This window comes from Mirounga angustirostris, unplaced genomic scaffold (assembly GCF_029215605.1).
Source record: "Mirounga angustirostris isolate CCGP_5_RB_7025 unplaced genomic scaffold, mMirAng1.0.hap1 SCAF_3, whole genome shotgun sequence".
NCBI classification, from domain to species: Eukaryota; Metazoa; Chordata; class Mammalia; order Carnivora; family Phocidae; genus Mirounga; species Mirounga angustirostris.
In genome coordinates this window covers 153,156,561-153,166,608 of record NW_026991711.1, presented here as the reverse complement: position 1 = coordinate 153,166,608, position 10,048 = coordinate 153,156,561, and positions in this window count along the sequence as shown.

Here is a 10,048-nt window from a genome sequence, read left to right as displayed (position 1 = left end):
AGAAAAATCCCGAATTCACCAACTAACTCTACACCTTAAAGAACTAGAGAAAAAACAACAAATGACCCCTAAGCTACGCATTAGAAGAGAAATAATTAAAATTAGAGCAGAAATCAATGAATTAGAAACCAGAAACACAGTAGATCAGATCAACGGAACTAGAAGTTGGTTCTTTGAAAGAATTAATAAGATCGATAAACCACTGGCCAGACTTATCCAAAAGAAAAGAGAAAGGACCCAAATTAATAAAATTATGAATGAAAGGGGAGAGATCACGACTAACACCAAGGAAATAGAAACAATTATTAGAAATTATTATCAACAACTATATGCCAATAAACTGAGCAATCTGGATGAAATGGAGGCCTTCCTTGAAACTATAAGCTGCCAAGACTGAAACAGGAAGAAATTGACAACCTGAATAGGCCAATAACCAGTAATGAGATTGAAGCAGTGATCAAAAACCTCCCAAAAAACAAGAGTCCAGGGCCTGACGGATTCCCTGGGGAATTCTACCAAACATTCAAAGAAGACATAATACCTATTCTACTGAATCTGTTTCAAAAAATAGAAACAGAAGGAAAGCTTCCAAACTCATTCTATGAGGCCAGCATTACCTTAATCCCCAAACCAGGCAAAGACTCCATCAAAAAGCAGAATTTCAGACCAATATCCCTGATGAATATGGATTCCAAAATCCTCAACAAAATCCTAGCTAATAGGATCCAACAATACATTTAAAGGATCATCCACCACGACCAAGTGGGATTTATCCCTGGGATGCAAGGGTGGTTCAACATTCGCAAATCAATCCATGTGATAGAACACATTAATAAGAGGAGGGAGAAGAGCCATATGGTCCTCTCAATTGATGCAGAAAGAGCATTTGACAAAATACAACATCCTTTCCTGATTAAAACTCTCCAGAGTATAGGGATAGAGGGAACATTCCTTAAGTTCATAAAATCTATTTATGAAAAACCCACAGTGAGTATCATCCTCAATGGGGAAGAGCTGAGAGCCTTTCCCTTAAGATCAGGAACACGTCAAGGATGCCCACTCTCGCCACTATTGTACAACATAGTATTAGAAGATATTTCCATATTTCTCCAAAGAAGACATACAAATGGCTAACAGACACATGAAAAAATGTTCATCATCATTAGCCATCAGGGAAATCCAAATCAAAACCACATTGAGATACCACCTTACACCAGTTAGAATAGCAAAAATGGACAGGGAAAGAAACAACAAATGTTGGAGAGGTTGTGGAGAAAGGGGAACCCTCTTACACTGTTGGTGGGAATGCAAGTTGGTACAGCTACTTTGGAAAACAGTGTGGATTTTCCTCAAAAATTTAAAAATAGAGCTACCCTATGACCCAGCAGTTGCACTCCTGGGTATTTACCCCAAAGACACAGATGTAGTGAAAAGAAGGGCCATATGCACCCCAATGCTCATAGCAGCAATGTCCGCAATAGCCAAACTGTGGAAAGAGCCGAGATGCCCTTCAATAGATGAATGGATAAAGAAGACGTGGTCCATATATACAGTGGAATATTACTCAGCCATCAGAAAGGATGAATACCCAACTTTTACATCAACATGGATGGGCCTGGAGGAGATTATGCTAAGTGAAATAAGTCAAGCAGAGAAAGTCAATTATCATATGGTTTCACTTATTTGTGGAACATAAGGAATAGCATGGAGGACATTAGGAGAAGGGAGGGAAAAATGGGGTGGGGGGAATTGGAGGGAGAGATGAACCATGAGAGACTATGGACTCTGAGAAACAAACAGGGTTTTAGAGGGGAGGGGCGAGGGGGGATTGGTTAGCCCGGTGATGGGTATTAAGGAGGGCACGTACTGCATGGAGCACTGGGTGTTATAGGAAAACAATGGATCGTGGTCACCACATCAAAAACCAATGATGTATTGTATGGTGACTAACATAACATAATAAAATTAAAAAAAAAAAACAACACTGAAAAAAAAGGCATAGAGTGGCTAAATGTATAAAAAATAAGACTATGTGCTGCCTACAAGAGACTCACTCATCTTTAAGGATACACATAAACTCAAAGTGAAGGGATGGAAAAGATATTTTATGCAAATAAAAATCAAAAGAGCAAGACTAGCTATACCTATATCACATAAAACAGACTTTCAATTAAAAACTTTAACAAGAGAAAAACAGTCATTATATAATGATAGAAAGGTTAATTTATAATGATTGGGAGTTAATTTATAAAAAATGTATAATAATAAATTGTATAAATATATATGCAACCAACATTGGATAACCTAAATATATTAAGCAAATACTAAAAGATCTTAAGGGAGTAATAGAAAACAATACAATAATAGTAGAGACTTCAATATCTCATGTTCAACAATGGATACATTATCTAGACAGAAAATCAATTAAAAAAATCAGACCTGAGCTATACTTTAAGCCAAATGGGCCTAACAGACATATATAGAACATTCTATCCAACAGCAGCAGAATACACATTCTTCTCAAATGCATACTGAACATTCTCCATCATAGAGAAAATGTTAGGTCACAAACCAAGTCTTCACAAACTTAAAAAGACTGAAATCATACCAAGTACATTTTTTGACCATAATGGTATGAAACTAGAAATCAATAACAAGAGGAAAACTGGAAATTTCACAAACGTGGAAATTACACAACACACTCCTGAAGAACCAATGAGTCAAAGAAGTAATCAAAAGGGAAATAAAAATATATCTTAAACAAAAATGGAAACACAACATACCAAAATTTATAGGATATAGCAAAAGCAGTTCTAGGTGGGAAGTTTATAGCAGTAAGTGCTTATATTTAAAAAAAGAAAGGAAGGAAGGAAGGAAGGAAGGAAGGAAGGAAGGAAGGAAGGAAGGAAGGAAGGAAGAAAGAGAAAGAAAGAAAGAAAGAAAGAAAGAAAGAAAGAAAGAAAGATCTGAAATAAATGACCTAACTTTAAATCTCAAAGAACTAGAAAAAGAAGAGCAAGCTAAGCCCAAAATTATCAGAAGGAAGGAGATAATAAAGATCAGAGCAGAAATAAATAAAATAGAGAATAAAAATAATAGAAAAAATCAACAAAACTAAGAGTTGGTTTTTTGAAAAGATAAATAAAATTGACAAACCTTTAGTTAGACTAACCAAGAAAAAAAGAGAGAGCACTCAAATAAAGTTATAAATGAAAGAAGAGACATTAAAACTGATAGCACTGATAGAAATACACTAAAACTGATAGAAATACAAATGATTGTGAGTGTAGAATGAATAATTATATAACAAAAATTGGACAAACTAAGAGAAACAGATAAATTTCTAGAAACATACAATCTACTAAGACTGAATCATGAAGAAATAGAAAATCTGGACAGACCAATAAGGAGTAAGGAGATTGAATCAGAAATCAAAAATCTTCCAACAAAGAAAAGCCCAGGACCAGATGGCTTCACAGGTGAATTCTACCAAACATTTTTAAAAAAACTAATACCAATTCTTCTCAAAATTCTTCTCAAAAATTGAAGATAAGGAAACACTTTCAAAATCACTTTATACGGCCAGCATTTCTCTGATACCAGTGCCAGATAAGAATACTACAAGAAAAATATAGGCCAATTTCCCTGATGAAAATAGATGCCAAAATTCTCAACAAAATATTAGCAAACCAAATTCAACAGCATATTAAAAAGTTCATACAACATAACCAAGTGGGATTCATCCCTGGGAGGCAAAGACGGTTCTACATACCCAAATTAATAAATGTGATGATGTATCACATTAATAGAATGAAAGATAAAAATTATGATCATCTCAATAGATACAAAAAAGTATTTGACAAAATTCAACATCCTTTAATGATAAAAACTCCCAACAAAGTGATTATAAAAGGAACATACTTCACAATATAAAAGCCGTATATGACAAGCCCACAGCTGACATCATACTCAACAGTGAAAGTTTGAAAGTTTATCCTCTAAGATCAGGAACAAGACTATTATTCCCACTATCACCACTCCTATTCAACAGAATGCTGGAAATCTTAGCCAGAGCAATTAGGAAAGAAAAAAATAAAAGGATCCAAAACTGTAATGAAAAAGTAAAATTGTCTCTGTCTGCTGGTGACATATCTTTGTATATAGAAAATCCTAAAGACTGCGCCTAAAAACTGTTAGAACTAATAAATTCAATAAAGTTTCAGGTTACAAAATCAACATACAAAAATCAGTTGTGTTTCTATACACTAATAATGAACTATCTGAAAGAGAAATAAAGAAAACAATCCCATTCACAATAGCATCAAAAAGAATAAAATACTTAGAAATAAATTTAACCAAGGAAGTGAAAGATCTATACATCAAAAACTATGACATTGAGGAAAAAAATTGAAAAAAAATAAGTAAAATAGAAAGATATCCATATTCATGGATTGGAAGAGTCAATTTTGTTAAAATGTCTATGCTATCCAAAGCGATCTACAAATTCAAAGCAATCCTATTAGAATTCCAATTTTTTTTACAGAAATAGAAAAAATAATCTTTTGCACAGCAAAAGAAACAATCAACATAAGGGCGCCTGGGTGGCTCAGTTGGCTAAATGTCTGCCTTCAGGTCAGGTTATGATCCCAGGGTCATGGGATGGAGTCCAAGCATCAAGCTCCCCACTCAGCGGGGAGCCTGCTTCTCCCTCTCCCCTTGTTCCTCCCCCCCCCCACTCATGCTCTCTCTCTCTCAAATAACTAAAATCTTAAAGAAAAAAAAAAGAAACAATCAACATAATGAAAAGGCAACCTATGGAAGGGGAGAAAATATTTACAAAACATATATCTAATAAAGGGTTAATATGCAAAATATATATGAAACTCATACAATAGCAAAAAATAATAATAATAATAATAATAAATAATCCAATTTGGAAATTGGCAAAGGAATGAATAAACATTTTTTAAAAAATCCAAATGCCGGGCGCCTGGGTGGCTCAGTTGGTTAAGTGACTGCCTTCGGCTCAGGTCATGATCCTGGAGTCCCTGGATCAAGTCCCACATCGGGCTCCCTGCTCAATGGGGAGTCTGCTTCACCCTCTGACCGTCTCCCCTCTCATGCTCTTTCTCACCCTCTCTCTCTAAAATAAATAAGTAAAATCTTAAAAAAAAAAAAATCCAAATGCTAACAGATACACGAAAAGATATTCAACATCGCTCATCACCAGAGAAATGCAAATCAAAACCACAGTGAGGTACCACCTCACACCTGTTAGAATGGCTATTATCAAAAACAAAATAAACAAACAAAAAGCAAGAGATAACGAGTGTTGGTGAGGACTTAGCCAAAAGAGAACACTTGTGCACTACTGGTGGAAATGTAAATTGTATAGCCACTATGGAAAACAGTATGGAAGTCCTTCAGAAAATTAAAAGTAGATCTACCATATGATCCAGCAATCCCATTTCCAGATATATATCGAGGAAATGAAATCACTATCTCAAAGAGTTAACTTCATTCCCATGTCCATTACGGCATTATTTGCAATAGCCAAAACATGGAAACAAACAAAATGTCCATCAATGGAAGAATGGATAAAGAAAATGTGATATATACACGAAAGAGTATTATTCAGCCATAAAAAAAAGGAAATCCTACCATTTGCAACAATATGGATGAATCTTAAGAAAATAACGCTAAGTAAAATATGTCAGACAAAGACAAATACTATATGAGCTCATTTGCATGTGTAATCTTAAGAAGCTGAAATAGAGAGTACAACAGTAGTTTCCAGGGATGGGTGGGGGATGAGAGAAATGAAGAGATGTTGGTCAAAGGGTGCAAACTTCCAGTTATAAGAGGACTTCATTCTGGAGCTCTAATGTACAGTGTGGTAACTATAGTTAACAATGTATTTCAAGTATTGTATACTTGAAAATGGCGACAAGAGTAGATTTGAAATGTTCTCACAATAACAACAACAACAAAATGGTAGTTATATGAGATGAAGGATGTGTTAACTAACATTACTGAGGTAAACATTCCACAACATATATGTCTATCAATCATCACATTAGACACCTTAAACTTACACAATGTTATATGTCAGTTATATCGCAGTAAAGCCGGGTGGTGGAAAGAATGAGAAATGCTAAAACAGACAGAGGTTTAGAAGAGTAGAGTGGTTGACATTGAAGCCATCAGCCTTGGCAGCAGCAGAAGACGGCACTCGCAGTACATATTATGCATTCTTTCTCAGCCCTAGCTGCCCTGAGCCCAGATTTAGGGACAGACTCTCAGCTGCCTCACTACCATATCTGGTAGTCTCTAGTACTGGGCCGTACTCGGCACTAAGGCAGTGGGGCCAGCAACAAGAAAGTACTAGGGCAGTGAAGTCATCAACTAGTAAAACTGACCATCATTGATGGGTATCAGTTGACATGACCAGAGGCATTGGTGTTTCACACTCCAGCAGCAACAGGAAATGTCATCACACCCAGGGTCTAGAGGGAACTATCTCCCAGGACTCATCCTCAGAAGCTGAGATGGGCAAAACTGTGCCTGAATTTCTAATCATTATTATGCCAGCGTCTAACACAGTACCTGATAGTAGATGTACATTGAATATTTATGGTATGAATGAGTGAATAATGGATGAATGAATGAATGCATGAATGAATGAACTAGAAAATATCTACATCACTGGATACATGTTTTCATATATAGGAATAAACTCCAAAGGTTGTCTTTAAAAATGTATGAAGGGAATGTTTGTGAACACTTAAAATTCCAATCAAGGCAACTGAGAACAGTCTTAAGGAGGCAGAATTGGCATTTGATTGTAAGTAGAATCCTAATCAAGTATATTGAACTCACGTTTGAAAGAAAAACCACATGAGATGATCAGCCACATAAGTAGGGGAAGAAGGAGGATCCCAGAGGACGAAAATGTTTACAAATAACTGTGCAAGTGTTATCTACAGAAAAAGAAATTCTGACTGAACACTAACATTTTGAATTTCTTGGCAACATTATCCCTAGAGTACCTCAATCTGTCCCAGCTGGGGGACACTTCTTGAATCAAATCACTCCTAATATTTGGATTCCTTGCTCACCAATCTTCTACCAATCCAGGCACTTTCATCTCTTGACGGTTATAATGCTCTCTAAAATTTGACAAATTTGTCCATAGGAGACAAGTCTTTGAGAGCCTGGTTAATGTTAGGCCCCCTGAAGAGGTGGTTTGATCTCAGTATGCTGGCAAAATAAGATTTCTGAGCCCCAGGGCTGAAGACTAGCCTGTCCTGATGGTGGTAGAACTCCCAGGGTGAATGCTAAGAGGGACTGGCCAGTCTCTTAGTCTTCTCTCCATTGCCCTGTGCCTTTGCCAACATAACCTGTCTCCCAGAGAGCCAGAAGAGGAGAAGACACCACTCGTTAACTAGTGGTTTCTAATCAAACCAAGAAACATCCTGGAATCCTCCAGAAGTATATAAGGAATTTTTAAATCTCTGAATTTTTCTACAGAGAAAATAGAAGCAGAACCAGAGAAAGTCCATTCTGTGTCTGTCACTATGACTCTGTACTTTGTTGGGCCAGTGTCCGCGGTAAACTTTGTTTACCATTTATCCCAAATCTAATAAAATTCAAAGTCACTTACTATTTGTTTCTGGGCATCTCATCAAATCACCAATTACCCCCTAAATTACCAAGTTCATAGTTCACTGATTATCTTGGTGTCTCTGAAACATTTGACATTGTACATCACCAGGTCTTCATGTAAATTTCTTTCTCATTAGACACAGTGATACGAGAGCCTGTTGCCTCTCTCCCTTTCTCTTCAGCGGCTCCTTCACTATTTCTAATTTCTCTTCCTCATGCTAACTGGAGTTTTGGTCTTCCAACCTCTACTCTCTGTCCTTTCTCCTAGGGAGTCCTGACCCATTTTGACTACTCCAAAAACACTCAACCACTATTTATTTATTGAGGACCTCCTGTGTGATATACTACCATCTGCTTACTTGTGGCTCAAGCCCAGCCCTGACTGGTGTCCTGAACTTTAGATCCATGCCCATAACAAGACTTGTGGACATTTATAGGTTGATGGCCTAATTTTACCTCCAACAAAGCACAAGAAAAACATTATTTATATATTGTATCACAAGTAAGAGGATACATAAATCAAAGTGGCCTAAACATACATGAAAATTATTGACTTAAGCCCAGGTATAAAATAAATTTCAGGATTCTGGCTTCTCTCTCTCTCTCTCTCTCTCAGGCTCTTGGCCTTCACAACATCTTAGAAACCTCCTCACCATGACAGCCAAGTGGAGGAAAAAGCAAATGCACAGACTGGAGCACAAAAGAAGAAAGACGAGGTGGAGATCTAAATAAACCACTAGTTTTTTTCCCATAGAGTTCATGTAATCAAAAAATGGAAAGGTGGAGGCCAAAGACACTGGTACAAGTTGTTGATTGCATGCTACCCTCTAGAACTTGTTTCAGTGGCTCTAGAATGTCCATCATTATCGAGTCACCACGATCACCACTAAAAAATCCACCGTGCTTATACCAAATAAGTCCCTTTTGATATTTTGCCCTGGATCTGTAACATTCTGGACTAGTTGTGCTCTCAGTTGTGGCCAAGTATAACACATATAAAATAAATCATCTCTTCTGCCTTAAAAAAAAAAAAAAAATCCTCAGATGAGCTTCTTTATGGTAACAAAATGGCTGCAGCAGTTCCAGGATTCAAACACACATCTCAGATTATGGAAAAAGAGAGCCTACCTTCCATAGCCATTGTACAGAAGTTTAAGGGCTATATTCTGACTAATTAATTGGGGTCAGCACCTACCTCTGTATGGTCCCTGTGGCCAGAAAAATGCTTTGAGCCATTAATTTAAGCCACAGCTCCAGGCTTATTCCTGAATCAGTTACTGGGACAGGGGGATGTGATCATCATGATTAGCTTAGGCTGTGCAGAGCCCTTCTCTGAAGCAAGAGGTGAGGCCAGTCCCACCAAGAACATGGCTGCTACATAATGGGACAGGATGGAATGGATGCCAGAAAGGCAACCAATAGTTTTAGCTATGTCTTGTCTAGGTATTTGGAACCCAGGGAAAAGGAAGAATTCTATTATAGTTAAGTTTGTAAATAGTTAAGGGTTCACTTCACTCCATATGTGTATTAACCAGTTTAAATGATATAGTTCAAAAGTGGATTCCTGATATCTCCAACTTTTAGCAGAAGTATACCAAACATAATTGAAGCATTTAATGATGATTTGAGGTCATCGTGATGCAAATTTATTATGGTACCAATTATAATACAGTAACTGACCCCAGTAGTTACCAAGCTGTGCATGGCCGTGGCCCATTAAATGGCTCCAGAGTGCTATGCACTTTAACAAATTTTATCTACTTTTTATGACTTTTCTTTCTCAGCCCTTTCTCTAAATTGCTATTTCTAATCTACGGTGGAATTAGGAACCACATAATGAAGCTTTCAAAATTGAGTATAAATTAAAAGTAAAAATTAAAGGAGGAAATATGCCAAAATGCAAACTGGTTGCCTTTGAGGAGGGGCATTAATTTGTTTTTATTTATGTCTGGCTTCTCATTATTTTTTTTCTATAATGATTAAGAAACTTTTATGATCTCTCTGACACACACACCAACACACATGGAAAACTAACAAAGTAAATTGGATTTGGATGGTGACTTCACATTCCCCAAGTGGAAAACTACCCCAGTTATTACTTCTTACAGTCTCTGACAGTTCCTCTAGCAGATTCCTCTAGTCTTGTTGATTGCCTATGCCTGATGTGTCCTGAGTCAGGAAGAATACACACTTGAGGAGAAGAGATCATGGAAAGACAGAAACTACCAGGGGGAAGGTCCGCTGCCTACCTACCATGAGGCCTTGACCTGGTAGGTCACAACCAGAGACTGGCTTTCAGCCTTACAGATGAGGAAACCCAGTTTTGCCTGTGCCTTGGGGTTGGACAGATCATGAGGATGGTGACTCAACACTGTGGAAACTC